The sequence below is a fragment of the Dipteris shenzhenensis genome, chromosome 11 (genome assembly GCF_047967505.1).
Source record: "Dipteris shenzhenensis isolate YYH24624 ecotype China chromosome 11, Dip_SZ_1.0, whole genome shotgun sequence".
Classification (NCBI taxonomy): Eukaryota; Viridiplantae; Streptophyta; class Polypodiopsida; order Gleicheniales; family Dipteridaceae; genus Dipteris; species Dipteris shenzhenensis.
The window spans coordinates 55,451,289-55,466,395 of record NC_141606.1 but is presented as its reverse complement, the minus strand read 5'-3'; the positions used below and the strand labels follow the sequence as shown (position 1 = coordinate 55,466,395).

General features: G+C 47.0%; 1 protein-coding gene across 1 annotated transcript in view; it reads right to left on the bottom strand.

Annotated features, from left to right (window-relative positions):
• LOC147897207 (uncharacterized) overlaps positions 1-14,881 on the bottom strand; it is a 114,664-nt gene extending 99,783 nt beyond the window's left edge. The window contains exon 1 of the mRNA XM_087381286.1: positions 14,665-14,881. The gene's annotated coding sequence lies outside the window, so the exon portion shown is untranslated. The remainder of the gene's footprint in view (positions 1-14,664) is intronic.
• Between the last annotated feature and the right edge of the window lie 226 nt (positions 14,882-15,107).

Genomic DNA, 15,107 nt, shown 5'->3' with positions numbered 1-15,107 from the left:
GACATTCCAAATGAATCACTCTCTCAAATCCATATGCACAATACACAGTCCGCAACACATGAGATCAAACAAGATGCATCCACAAGAAGATCACTAGCCACACCCATTCCTCCATCTCCACCAATCCATGTGCAGCACACCCTAACCCAACCACAACCCTGCCTCTCTCACCTCCCAAGATAGAAGACACTCAAGCAGACATCTGAAAATATGGGAGCTGTCCTTCCATCAGACACTATCAACGTCAAATCGGCAGCCCTTTGCCTCCTTAAGTCTCCCTGTACATCCATCTCCATTCCTTTCCCTGTTATTCCAATAAATGCTTCCACCATCATATCTCACTCATTCCAGCTATTCAATACTCTGCCATTCACTTCCAGCACCAATCACAGCTAGAAGAGGGCATGATGTTAGAGAGGCTGCCTTCTTTCAGACTCCCCTTGATTTCTACACTATAAATTTAATTTTTGAACAACTCTCAAACAGAAAGGGTGCATTAGGCAGCTCCGACGGTTGGTTCGGAACTTCCTTTGGGCAGGATCGGACGGCACGAGGAATACTAGAGCCTAGGTCGCTTGGCAAACGGTGATCATGCTGCAGGCATTGGGAGGCTTCGATATCATTGATCCGGAAATGCAGAGCACAGACCTCTTAGGCAAGTTGGTTGTGCGCGGCCTCACCCCAAGTGCAAAGCCTCGGAAGCTCCTCTTACAACGAGGGCTTCTCAGGACCACCCCACACACTAGGGGGCTGTAGCAGCATTCACATAGATGGATCCTCTCAAAGGCCCCCCTTACGGGGAAGGGTTCCCCCTTGATGAGAAGCCTCCATAGGGTCTGGCAAAGATTAGCAGGGGGTCTCATTCATGCTCCGTCCCGATGCAGAGAGGAGTTCGAGCATCAGCCCCTTGTTTGGCACTCGGAGATCAAGGATCAGGATGGGCGCATGCTCGGGTAGCAGGCTCACATTGGTTGGGCACATTGGGACAGTGGACACCGGCTCCTTTGGCAAATGGAGCAGATTACCCATGGAGGCAGCGGCAGCGCCTTAGAGCATTTGCGAGGGGCAGGGCAGTGGATGAGAGAGATTGACCTAGCCATCCCTGGGTCCTAGTGGAAGGGACTTTGCGTGTGGATGGACAGCAGATGGTTGGGTCAGTTTTCTCGGACCGGTGTCCCCTTGAGGATGATGATGTAGCGAGGCAGCACGTAGCCTAGTTTTTTTCGTGTAGGACCTGGAGGCCTACTCCAAGCACTCACTGAGAGAGACCCATAGATGGATGGGAGTCTCGATGGGATTCATTGGTAGATGATCAGAGTGGTGGAGCGTTTGGGGAAGGAGTGGCACATTGATCCTCCCAGTATCCCAGAGCAAGCTGGCCCTAGATGGCGCCTCTGGCTTTGGGAGGGTAGGCCCTTGAGGGAGGTTCAGTGGGATCCAGGAGAGTGGTTCTGGCCCTCCAGGGGCAACCTTGCCGAGCAAGTCGACGAGGTGCCCTTCTTTTCCTACACCACACGGATTGGCAGGAGAATACCTATGAGATACCTCCCTTTCCTTCCTCATGATTAGTAAAAAACCATTTCCTTCTTCCATCTACATTCCTTAGTCTCTGAATCAACACATCATCCTTACGTTTAACTTCTTGAAGCGCTAAGAAAGTAAGAGATAGTGTGTTGCTTGTTAGCCAACTCGCAAGCTCCAAGCTTCTACTAGGATCCATTAGCCCACAAACATTAAAGGTCAAGCATGCTATACCTTTACTTATCATTCTTTTTCTTCTTCTTTCTAGGACTTGCCACTTGAATTGGTGTCCCCATCTTCTCTTGTTCTGCAAGCTAACTTCTACTTTATATAAAACAGGGAAGTCTTTGGCATCTAGAAGACAATTGGACAAGTCCTCCGCCTCAAATCCTCTCATATGATGCTTCTTTGTCGATATCATCTCAAACTCCTTTGACCACCCCTCTTGAAAGCTAAGACCTCCTCTTTGTTCAAAGCGGCTTGACGCCATTCCTCTGTTTCTTTATGCACACTATTCTACACATCAAAGGCATTTCTAGAGACTATCTTGTCAATTCTCTCTAGGAAGCAAATTTCTACGGAGAACCTAAGTCATTCCTTGCTTGTGCAGTCTCCTTAATAAGATTTTATATACCTAGATTCCCAAACTCATCCCCTAAAAACACAACATAGTGCAGTTTCAATCTCACGAGAGTCACTCATAAGTCTAAACGATTTCATTTTAGTCTCTCCTAAACGAGCATCTAAATATAAATCTAGCTGGTAGGGCAACGCACCATTTAAGATAGAAAGAATTATCGCAACACTAGCAAGCCGCAACTTGGACGAAAACTTCACAAGGTGAAATTAGCATGTCCGCTACTACGGCAAAACCATATACCTAGATGAATCCAGGAACATTCCCAAACTCTGTTAAGCCAGGCAATCTCCAATTCTCCAGGACCAGATAAACAGGTACAAACACCACTGGTGCCTCTCCAAATCCTGTCAAAGAAACCCCGAATCGGAGGCCAAAACCACAACCAAAGAAATGTCAAAAGCCCCGGTGCAGAGGAGAAACAAAATAAAAAAATTATTTAAAAAATGTTTTTTTTCTGGTCTGACCAGATCTGGCCGACCAGATCTGGCCAACCAGATTGACCTGGTCGGTCAAATCTGACCAGGTCGGTCAACCCTTTTTCTGCCCCTTCCTATTTAAAGGGGGGGGGGGGCTAGGTATTCACATATTATCTCTCCTCCAGCTCCAGAGGTTCCTGCACACCCTGAGCCACTTCTGCCTCCTGGCTGCCTCCTCTGCTGCCTCAACTTCTGCCTCCTGGCTGCCTCCTCTGCTGCCCTCTTTTCTGCCCCAGATCTGCCCCTTCTTTCTGCTCAGATCTGTCCTCCTTTCTGCTCCAGATCTGTCCCCTTTTACAGCTCCAGATCTGCCCTCTTTTCTGCCCCAGATCTGCCCCTCCTTTCTGCTCAGATCTGTCCTCCTTTCTGCTCCAGATCTGTCCCCTTTTTCAGCTCCAGATCTGCCCTCTGCTCCAGAACAGCCTTCCTTTCTGCTTGAGTTCTGCTCTCCTTTCTGCATCAGATCAGCTCCAACTTCTGCTCCAAGATCTGCCCTCAACTTCTGCTCCAGATCTACCTCCAACTTCCGCTCCAGATTCTGTTCTTTCTATTCCAAATCTGCAGCAACCCCTTCATTAGTTTGCTGTCTCAGATTTGGTTCAGTTCCAACTTGTGGAGCTAGTGCAGAAGTCCACTACAGTTGTCAGGACTGAAGTTTGTTTCCTCCAGAGCTTCTCTTCACTTGTACTAAGTTCCGTTTGTGATATATATATCTTCTTCAGCCATTGATTGTCTTCAGTATTGTTTTATTTGTCTCCAAGTATTTTCTTTATATGGTATCAGAGCCAGGTGTGCCAATCGACACCTGAGCCTTGATCTGGAAAGCTTGGAAGATAAATCATCACCTGAAGATGTCTTCTCCCTCTTCTCCGAAGCGATCTCAGCCTGAATTAACCTCTATTCAACCATCACCTTCGACATATGTCGAGAGAGAGTCTGCTAGGATTGAAGGTGATGAATACCTCTCCAAACTCTTTAAAGAATTTGCTGAATTCCAGAAATGGAAGGAACTTGAAGCAGGTACCCGCACACCTCGTGCCTCTACCTCTCCACGGTTCTCTCCAATACGTCAACAAGGACCTCTATTCAACTCAGAAGAAGCTGAGCAACATCTCAAGTTCGGTGCCAACGAAGAACAAGTATCCCCTGACGAAAGAGGACAGGCCGGCATGAGAACATTGGATTATTCGACAGTGCCTATTCCACAAGAATCAGTGCAAGGTATGATGCCCTATTCCCTTAGTGCAACTCCTTCTGTTATGCAAGGCATAGGAACAAGTAATCACGAGGACACAGATCCATACATGCATGTGAACACTCGCAGACGAGAAGGGAGAAATGCGTCTGACAATGAGTTTGCTTTCGGTTCACATCCCTCCCTCCCTCCCTTCCCTCTCATCTCTTCCGCTGCCATCTTTCCTCCAGTGGTTTCTCATCCTCCTCCTTCTCCCATGCCACTGGATTCCTATAGTTTATTTCCCTCTATCTCTCCCGCTGCCTCTTTTTCACCTCTCATGTCTTATCCCGCCTCTCATATTCATCCCTCCCCCTCAGGACCTTTTTCAAATTCCTTTATTCCTCCGGTGATGCCACCTCTCCCTTCTTCTCACTCTGCTACTATTCCCAATTCTCTTCTGCCTCCACCGGTTGCTTCTCCCTATCATTCTATTTCTTCCCCTCACCTTGTCTCTGCAACAGCCAAACATGCTTTCACTGATATGACTCGTTTTAATGGGTCTAATTATACCACATGGTCAAATCTTATGCGCCATGTGCTTGATTCTCAAGACCTATGGGAACTCGTTCAAGGTACCGAATCGCCACCTGATCCTCATGTTTATCCTCCTCAGGTAGTTCGTTCGTGGCGACATCGTAATGCCACTGCCATTGTTGAAATTATGCAAGGTCTTTTACCTGAATTTCACTCTCAATTACAGCATTTTGATCTTGCCTCTGAGCGATGGGCACATCTCACTGACCGCTATGCAGCTCGAGATCGTACTCGTCGTATCAATCTTGACCATGATCTCCAACAATTCTAGATTCTTGCTGACGATGATCTCAAGGTTAAACTAGCCGATTACCGGCGGTTAGTTGCTGAATTTGCCACAACTGGTCCTCCCAAATCCGAGGATGACCAAGTTACTTTCTTTTTAAATAAACTTCCGCCCAAGTATTTCAGTTTTATGCAACAAATCATTTCTCAACCTTCTCTTCCTACTTTTTATGAGTTTGAATGTCAACTTTTGCGTTATGCTCGTCTTTACTCTCAGGTCCACCAAAAACATAGCATTCATGCTTCAGAGGGGGCTCTTCTCTCCGGGATTCCAAAAGATCAACCTAGCTCCGGAAAGCCCTCTCCTACTCCTAACCCCTCTAGTAGTAAACCCGCCTGGCACTCCCTTCCCAAAAAGAATAGGTTTTGTCAGCATTGCCAGAGAGTTGGGCATATTGACGATGAATGTCGCTCCAAAGCCAAAGGCCTTCTTCCTCAGCCTCCCACCATGACTCCTCAACCACCCCGTTGGACTCCACAGCCCCCTACCACGACTCCTCAGCCACCTCGTTGGCGTCCTAGGGGTGGTCCTCCTCCTCCTCCTTCGAACACTGGTCTCTGGAGACCCCAGGGCCATGTCACTAATCACTTCACTCCTTCTCCTCCCTTTATAACTCCTGAAGGTCTGTCTGACTGGTCCACCGGAGATTCTCTAGACTTCACTTCTCAAGCCTTGATCCATATCACCGAGCTTGACTCCTCCTCTTCCTTATCTGGGTCAGCTTTTCATACTCTTTCATGTGACTCTAAATCTTCTTGGATTGTGGATAGTGGAGCCACTCATCATATGACCCCTCATCCTGATCTCTTCATTTCTCGCCAACCGGCAACAGGGGGAGTTCGTTGTGGCAATAACTCTGTTGCTACTATTCATGGTGTTGGTTCAATAACTTTTGATACTGACAAAGGTCCCAAACTTGCTCAATTGGATCAAGTGTTTTATGTGCCCCAATTAGGGGTCAATCTTCTTTCTGTTCATCAACTTTGCCTCCTTAGTCGCACAGTGCTATTTACAAAGATGCATGTTGACATCATAGATGAGTCCTCGGGACTCCTTCTAGCTCGAGGTGATGCTCAGCCTAATGGTCTGTACTTTATAAATCAATTTCTTGCGACTCCCTCCCCTTGCGGTTCTGAGTTTCATCGGCTTTACGGTAATGCTACCCTAAAAGATCCAACTGACACAGAACGATTATGGCATTATCGTCTGGGACATTTGTCCTATGACTCTTTATATGAAATGTCTCGGGATCATCTAGTTGATGGCTTACCTAAATTATCGCGCGCTAAAGATATTTGTCATCCCTGTCAATTAGGTAAACAAAGCCGCACTCCTTTTCCTTCTCATTCCACTTCTCGAGCCAGTGAGATTTTGCGTCTAATTCATCTCGATATTAGTGGCAAATCTCCTGTTCCTTCCCTCAATGGTTCACATTATTTCTCTTAATTGTGGATGATTACTCTCGCTATCAATGGGTGTTTTTCATGAAAGAGAAATCCGACACTTTTTCTTTCTTTGCTACTTGGGCTCGCTTGGTTATGAACCAAACAGGCAAGTCTATTGGGATTGCTCGTAGTGATAATGGTGGTGAATTCATTTCCCATGAATTCACTCAATTCCTTCAAGAGCATGGCATCCAACGCCATCTTACATCTCCAAATTCGCCTTCCCAAAATGCTCGTGTCGAACGGCGACAACGTACTGTCATGAACATGGCCCGTTCCATGCTTTTTGCAGCCGAGTTGCCTGAACGTCTCTGGCCTGAAGCCGTCAATACTTCTGTCTATATACTTAATCGCTGTCCTACTCAACCCATCCTGAACATGACGCCTTTTGAGGCCTTTTATGGCTATCGTCCTTCTATTTCTCATCTTCGAATCTTTGGTTGCCGCGCGTACACTCATACTCCCAATGATACTCGCGGTAAACTCGAACCTCGTGCTGAACTTTGTCTTCTAGTTGGCTACTCGGCAGAAGCCAAAGCTTATCGATTATTTGATCCTCGTACAAACAAAGTTTTGGTTCGCCGAGATGTGGTCTTCGATGAAAGAGCAGTGCTTAAAAATTCCTCTATTCTCTCTACTGATGACGTCTCCACTCCAGTTCCCTCCGACAATTCTCCACCCGAAATTCCTTCCTCTCCTCCCGAAACATCTCTCCCCCCACCCATTGCTTCTCCTCACGACCCACTGCCACGCTGGTATCGTCAAACTATGAAGGATTCCGGGATTATTCCTGTCGAACTTCCTCCTTCTGGTCCTCGCCGCTCTACTCGAATAACTTCTTCTACTGCCACTGCCTCTTTTTTTACCACGGCCTATATCATACATTCTGAACCTGCCACTTGGCAGGAAGCAGTTAAAAATCCTGCGTGGCATCGTGCTATGGAACAGGAGCTTGAAAGTATTGATCGCAATCAGACCTGGATCTTGGTCAATCGACCCACTCACAAAAAGGTCATCGGAACCAAGTGGCCGAACAAAACTCAAAGCCGATGGCACCCTGGACAAATACAAAGCCCGCTTAGTAGTGCAAGGATTCCGCCAAAAACATGGTATCGATTATGAGGAAACCTTTGCCCCTACTGCTCGGTTAACTTCCTTTCGTCTTCTTCTTGCCTTAGCTGCTCATCACCACTGGACTATCTATCAAATGGATGTCAAGAGTGCCTTTCTCAATGGCTACCTTGATGAAGAAGTCTATGTGACTCCCCCACCAGGTTTTTCTCCTCCTGGCCATGAAAATAAGGTTTTCCGTCTCCGCAAAGCTCTTTATGGTCTCAAACAAGCACCTCGATCATGGTTCCACCGGATAGACACCTTCCTCAAAACTAATGGTTTTCATTCTACTCCCTTTGATCCAAATTTATATATCCATCATTCGTCAGAGGGGGTCTGCTTTATTTTACTCTATGTCGATGATCTTTTGCTTTTAGGCTCCACTCCCACTACACTTCAGTACATTAAAACTCAACTCAGCATCACTTTTGAAATGACTGATCTTGGTCGGCTCTCCTATTTCTTAGGCATGGAAGTTGTACAACATTCTGGTGGTATTTTTGTTTCTCAACAGAAATATGCTCTTCAACTCCTTGATCAAATCATTCCTCATGAGCCTAAGCTGGCTGCCACTCCCTTAGATCCCACCGTAAAGCTCTCAAAAGACTTGGAGTCTCCTCCCTTTGATGAACATCTCTATCGCCAGGTTGTTGGCAAACTCCTCTGGCTCCTTCACACTCGTCCTGATCTTGCTTACTCCGTCTCTATTCTCAGTCAGTATTTTAATGAACCCAAGCTCACTCATTGGCATGCATGTATTCGTATCTTGCGGTTCATTCGTGGTACTTACTCTTATGGTTTACATTTCAGACCAGGACTAACCCTACAGGGATACACTGATTCCGATTGGGCTGGTGACCCGGACAATCGTCGTTCTCATGGCGGCTATATTTTCTCGTTTGGCTCGGCACCTGTTCCTTGGTCTAGCCGTAAACAAGAGACTGTTGCTGGTTCTTCTACTGAGGCTGAATACCGGGCCTTGTATGATTGTACCACAGAGGCCATATATCTCCGACAGTTTTTGGCAGAATTGCACTTTCCTTGTACTGAACCCACGATCCTCTACGTCGACAACAAAAGTGCCATTGCTCTCGCAGGCAATCCCATTTTTTCCAACCGCACCAAACATGTCGGTGTTCACTTTCATTTTACTCGCGAGCAAGTGAAATTAGGTACTATTCGGTTGATCTATGTTCCAGCTGCCGATAATCATGCTGATATTCTTACCAAGCCGGTTAATCGTCCTACTCTTGAGCATCTCTGCCCACGGTTGGGGATTGGTTTACCTCCTCCTCTTTAACAGTTTTTTTTTCTCTTTGTGTACTTAAGGAAGTGAACAAATCCCCTGCGACGGCACTCCTTCAAGTCTTTCTTTCTTTTTTGTACCATCATCTGGGCATTTAGATGAAGATGAAAACCTACTCTGTAGGCATCTCCATCTAAATGAAAACCCCTTTATTTTTTTTATTTTTTTTAAAAAGAAGGCTGATGAAGATGATAGATCACTCATGGAACACCTCTTTGCTTCTCCTGTCTGCATTGGACATTGAGAGGGGGTGTTAAGCTAGGCAATCTCCAATTCTCCAGGACCAGATAAATAGTTACAAACACCACTGGTGCCTCTCCAAATCCTGTCAAAGAAACCCCGAATCGGAGGCCAAAACCACAACCAAAGAAATGTCAAAAGCCCCGGTGCAGAGGAGAAACAAAATAAAAAAATTATTTAAAAAATGTTTTTTTTCTGGCCTGACCAGATCTGGCCGACCAGATTGACCTGGTCGGTCAAATCTGACCAGATCGGTCAACCTGCAGGTTGACCGACTTTTTCTGCCCCTTCCTATTTAAAGGGGGGGGGGGGCTAGGTATTCACATATTATCTCTCCTCCAGCTCCAGAGGTTCCTACACACCCTGAGCCACTTCTGCCTCCTGGCTGCCTCCTCTGCTGCCCTCTTTTCTGCCCCAGATCTGCCCCTTCTTTCTGCTCAGATCTGTCCTCCTTTCTGCTCCAGATCTGTCCCCTTTTACAGCTCCAGATCTGCCCTCTTTTCTGCCCCAGATCTGCCCCTCCTTTCTGCTCAGATCTGTCCTCCTTTCTGCTCCAGATCTGTCCCCTTTTTCAGCTCCAGATCTGCCCTCTTTTCTGCTCCAGAACAGCCTTCCTTTCTGCTTCAGTTCTGCTCTCCTTTCTGCATCAGATCAGCTCCAACTTCTGCTCCAAGATCTGCCCTCAACTTCTGCTACAGATCTACCTACAACTTCCGCTCCAGATTCTGTTCTTTGTATTCCAAATCTGCAGCAACCCCTTCATTAGTTTGCTGTCTCAGATTTGGTTCAGTTCCAACTTGTGGAGCTAGTGCAGAAGTCCACTACAGTTGTCAGGACTGAAGTTTGTTTCCTCCAGAGCTTCTCTTCACTTGTACTAAGTTCCGTTTGTGATATATATATCTTCTTCAGCCATTGATTGTCTTCAGTATTGTTTTATTTGTCTCCAAGTATTTTCTTTATAAACTCATCCTCTAAAAACACAACATAGTGCAGTTTCAATCTCACGAGAGTCACTCATAAGATTGAAAACCATAAACTCCATCACGCATAGCAAGGACTAGCTACTATGACATCCCCACCGACGTCATCAGCGCCCAACAATGGGTGTAGACCATAGTATAAAAGTATGCTCTCACACATACAAATCCACACACCCACACATACTTGAGCATCCATTTATACAAAGTCTTCGTACTGAGTTTTTGTCGGCACTCCGGAGGTGAAGGGCAAGCTCAGCCATGATGAAGGCTAGCACTAAAGGAGAAGGCTAATCAAAAAGTAGTCCAAATCTCTTCATTCAAGCTACAACTGCTTGTGAAGTCTAAACGATTTCATTTTAGTCTCTCCCAAACGAGCATCTAAATATAAATCTAGCTGGTAGGGCGACGCACCATTTAAGATAGAAAGAATTATCGCAATACCAACAGGCCGCAACTTGGACGAAAACTTCACAAGGTGAAATTTGCATGTCCGCTAATACGGCAGAACCATATACCTAGATGAATCCAGGAACATTCCCAAACTCATCCTCTAAAAACACAACATAGTGCAGTTTCAATCTCACGAGAGTCACTCATAAGATTGAAAACCATACACTCCATCACGCATAGCAGGGACTAGCTACTATGACATCCCCACTGACGTCATCAGCGCCCAACAATGGGTGTAGACCATAGTATAAAAGTATGATCTCTCACATACAAATCCACACACCCACACATACTTGAGCATCCATTCATACAAAGTCTTCGTACTGAGTTCTGTCGACACTCCGGAGGTGAAGGGCAAACTCAGCCATGATGAAGGCTAGCACTAAAGGAGAAGGCTAATGAAAAAGTAGTCCAAATCTCTTCATTCAAGCTACAACTGCTTGTCAAGTCTAAACGATTTCATTTTAGTCTCTCCCAAACGAGCATCTAAATATAAATATTTAGATTTGACTCTGAGAGTTTTCAGGGGCCCAATGCTTCTTCTGGGCCGTTTGGGGCTAGGCAGGCATTGGCTTAGTCCTTTTTTGTGTACATTTTTTGACTATGTGGCTGGAAAGGCAGAGTTAGTCTTTGTAGGCTCCCTACACACTTGTCCATTCCTAGAAAGCTCCCTACACACTTGTCCCTTCCTAGAAAGAAAGAAAAGAAAGATATAGAAATGTCCGCAGGAGGCCTATGGGACAAAGTGCAAAGTACACCAAAAGGGAAAAACTCATACAAGCCACAAAGGGCTAGAGCAAAGGGCGCGCTAAGGCCCTTGCTACAGCATATGAGAAATGAAGAGGGAAGATTTTCAGCAAGATTGCTCCCTGCACACTTTTTGACTATGTGGCTGGAAAGGCAGAGTTAGTTTTTGTAGATAGAGGTTGCTCCCGAAACATTTGTCCATTCCCAGAGCGTAGGACAAGTGCAGAGGGAAGATCTTCAGCTAAATCCAATTGGATGCATACTTGAGGGTTCCCCTTGGGTTAATAAACCGTTCCTTCTCTACCCCATGGATGCTGCCCTTATTTCAACAGCTAGTCTTTCTCAGCGACTTATGGAATGCTGGCTCTTTGTATTGCTTTCGAGGGGGGAAAGAAAGCGCAAGGATGGGGGGGGGGGGGGACTACAAGAAGCAGGCTGCAAGGCAGCCATCTTTCTCAGCACCTTATGGACAGCGGACTCTTTGTATTGTTATCCGGTTTTATTAGATGGTACTCTTCTTCTTCTTCTTTTCTTTTTTTTGGGGGGGGGCGGGGCAGGACTGCATTTTGGCTTGAAAGACGCTTGACAAGTACTTGATAATGCCCTTTGGGCTCACTAATGCCCAAGCATCGCCCAGGAGCTCACACTGTGTGTATGTGGGAGTGGAATCACAAACTTCTTAAACTTATGCACATCAAATAGATGTGTGGACTAGTAAATAGACAATGATCCAGCACCAAAAGAATATATTTCTGTCCAAAGCTATGGACACAATACAAAAGAGAGAGATCCAAAAGTCCCACCAGGGCGTGGTCCTTTGATCTTACCACAAGGTACTTCTACTATCTGTTGGAAAGGTTAACTCCCCCTCTGTAAGCCCCCATATGAGAAGAGCATGGGCGGGGTGAACCTAGGGTTTGAGAGACTGATGCATGAGCAGGGTAGTGACTGCCATGTGGGCAGGAATCAAAGAAAGGATAGAAAGATACCTGGAGCTCCAGAAGCTATCTCAGATGGCAACCATGTACAGGAAGGGTGGCAAGGGAAAAAGCCCTTGGATCTGGCCTGGCAGGAGGCGCAGCAGGGCAGGGAGTCTCTCGGCAGTAGGCGTCTAGGTGGTGAGCCAAATGGCAAGGATTGTGGGCAGGAAAGTGACCTGCAGCAAGCCCTAGAAGTGGCACACAAATGGCGAAGGGAGCCAGCACCTTGGTCGGCTGTTTGGAAGGATGATAGGGCTGGTCACAGCCAGTCTAACAGGGCTGCACAAAGGGGGGGCTAGACCCTGCATATATAGGCCAGACCATGCTTGGAAGTGTGGGCCAAAGGCCCTAGAAATGAGAGTCCCCAAGGGGCATTTATAGAGCAGACCAGGCCCAGACCATGCTTGGAAGTGTGGGCCAAAGGCCCTAGAAATGAGAGTCCCCAAGGGGCATTTATAGAGCAGACCAGGCCAGGGCCTGGTCGGCCTGATTGGCTCGGCCAGAGGCGGTTTTTTGGAGCAGGCCTTGGGCCTATATAAAGAGGCCATTAAGCCTCATTCATTTATCACTTGCAGTAGCAATTCAGGAAGCAGAAGGAGCAGCAGACCAGCAACCTATGAGCATACATCCAGAAGGACACACAGGCTGCAGAGCTGCAGACCCAGCTCAGCAAGGGTGCTGCCCAACTACACAGACAGTAAGGTGGAGAGGATCATTCAGGACAGAGAGTCCACATAAGCTCGAGGTGGAGCATTCGGGCTCAGTGTTCTAGAGATATCCGGCAGATAGTAGAAGTGCATCAAATAGATGTGCAGATTAGTAAATAGACAATGATCCAGCCAGATATAGAAACCACCAAAAGAATATATTTCCGTCCAAAGCTATGGACACAATACAAAAGAAAGAAATCCAAAGTCCCGTCCTTTGATCTTACCACAAGCTACATAAGTTTAAGAACTTTGTGATTCCACTCCCCACACACACTGTGTGAGCTCCTGGACTATTCTATCAGTCTTCTGCTGTGTGTACCCTCTGTTGGTCGATTTCGAACACTATCTGCTGGATATCTCTGGAACATTGAGCCCACGTGCTCCACCTCGAGCTTATGTGGACTCTCTGTCCAGAATGGTCCTCTCCACCTTGCTGTCTATATATCAGCCTAGGTGGGCAACCCTTCTAGCTTAGTCTGCAGCTCCAGGTCTCTTGGTCCTCCAGGGTATAGGCTCCAAGATGGGTGGAAGTCTGCTCCTTGCTGCTTGTGTGAAGGCTGCTCCAGAAGATGAGTTATGAGGGCACAAAGGCCCTCCTTTTACAGGCCCCTGAGGGGCTGCCAAAATACCAACAGTCAGCCTCATTCTGCCCGACCAGTGTGCTGCAGGTCCCGCCCTTAAGGGCACTCAAAACCGGGCCTTAGGCCCTCTTTTCTATGCAGAGGCCCAGCCCCTTTGCTGGTCTGTTGGGCCAACTTGCTTGGCTAGCCCAACCGACCTGGTTGGCTCAGCCCAACCAGCCCCTATAACAGGGCAAGGGACCAGTCCCCCTTTGCTCCTTTCTCTTCCCCTTCTGTCCTGCTGGTCCTGCCCCTGTTCAGGCCTGTTCCAGCCCTCAGAACCTGCTCTAACAGCTCCATCTTGTAGGCGCCTTTCCCCCAGGATGCCCAGCCATCTTGCTGCTCATCAGTAGCCTCCTGCCAGGTCAGATCCAGGGCATGATGCCCCTGCCACCTTCTCTGCACAAAGGCGCCATCTGATGCAGCCTCTAGAGCTCCGGGTGCTTGGCCTTTTTCTCTCCGACCCCATGGCAGCCATAGTGCTGCCCATGTGGCCTTCTCTCAGGACCCAGGTCCACCTCCCCCATGCTCTCCTCATATGGGGGCTTACAGATGAGGAGGTGACCTTTCCAACATATCCAAAGCCGTGGTGTTTGGAATACATGGTTGAACATCCTAGAGCTATCTACAATAAAAATCCCTGCTAAAATAAAACTGTAACAACAGTCCAAAAGCCAGCAGCCAAACAACTGCAATGAACATATATGTGCTTCAAAACATCTCCAAGTAATGGCTGCTTGTATCTACTGAGGAACAGGTTCAATATCAGCCAACGCATGGACAATAGATGATCTCCCTCATGAAGCCGTTAGTGCAGGGTAGTGATTTACGATTGAAGAAGGTTCCAACGGGGCCTCATCCTTAACTACAGAAGTTTATATGCTATAGCAGTTACATTTTGTGAAAACCCCAAGTGGCAGTCAAATGCAGTTCTTGTCCCATTTTAAAGTGCAAATGAAGAAGACATCAGTGCAAAGCCCTCCCACAGTCCCTTTACTACCTCGGGAGAAGCATCAGATCGGTTACTCGTGCCATAGCAGGCATCATAACCTTCCAGGGTTCCCTATTCCCTTCAAGAGTCCCAAATACTGCCTCTCGCCCCTCACATTACACAATGCGAAGTCCCACATTGTCATCGATCTTCACTCCAAAACCCACCATCAAAGATTCTTCATTTCTGCCCCAAATAATGGAATACGGAGCATGCAACCGAAGGCAGACCACAGAAAGAACATCCCTTGCACCGACCACACACGGCGCACTGAGTTTAGACGACCCAAACAGGCCCCAGCAACGATAAAACATCGCGTGTGATGCGAACCCCAAAACAACAAATGAACGGAAGAAGAAATTAAAGTGCTGTTAGGACTGAAACACACCCGTTGGCAGACGCAGACTGGGTGCTGGAAAGCCGTTCTGATGCATTCTAATGCCGCTCCAACGTGCCGCGTCCTGTTGCAAAAGCTGTGGCGCGTCCATGCTCCCCATAAGCAGCTGTGATGGCAGGAGGAAGACTGGTCTCTCGGAGTATAATTTTTCTTTCTTTCGTTGTATTTGTTGTCCACTCAACCTCAAGTATCAAGAATGACACTAAGGTTAATTGCAAATGCCTAATGTCCAAGAGTCGGCTCGCTTTAAAAATGTCAACAACCAAGAAAAAGTCATGTGAACCTAGATTCACGCTTTAATAACACATCTCTCTTTGCATGGCTTCCAATGGATTGTCATCATAACCTTGCTACATCTTCCCATCAACTCAATCTACACTTTACTAGTACAACCACCTTACAAAAAGAAAGAGACTCATAAAGAGGCGCCAAGC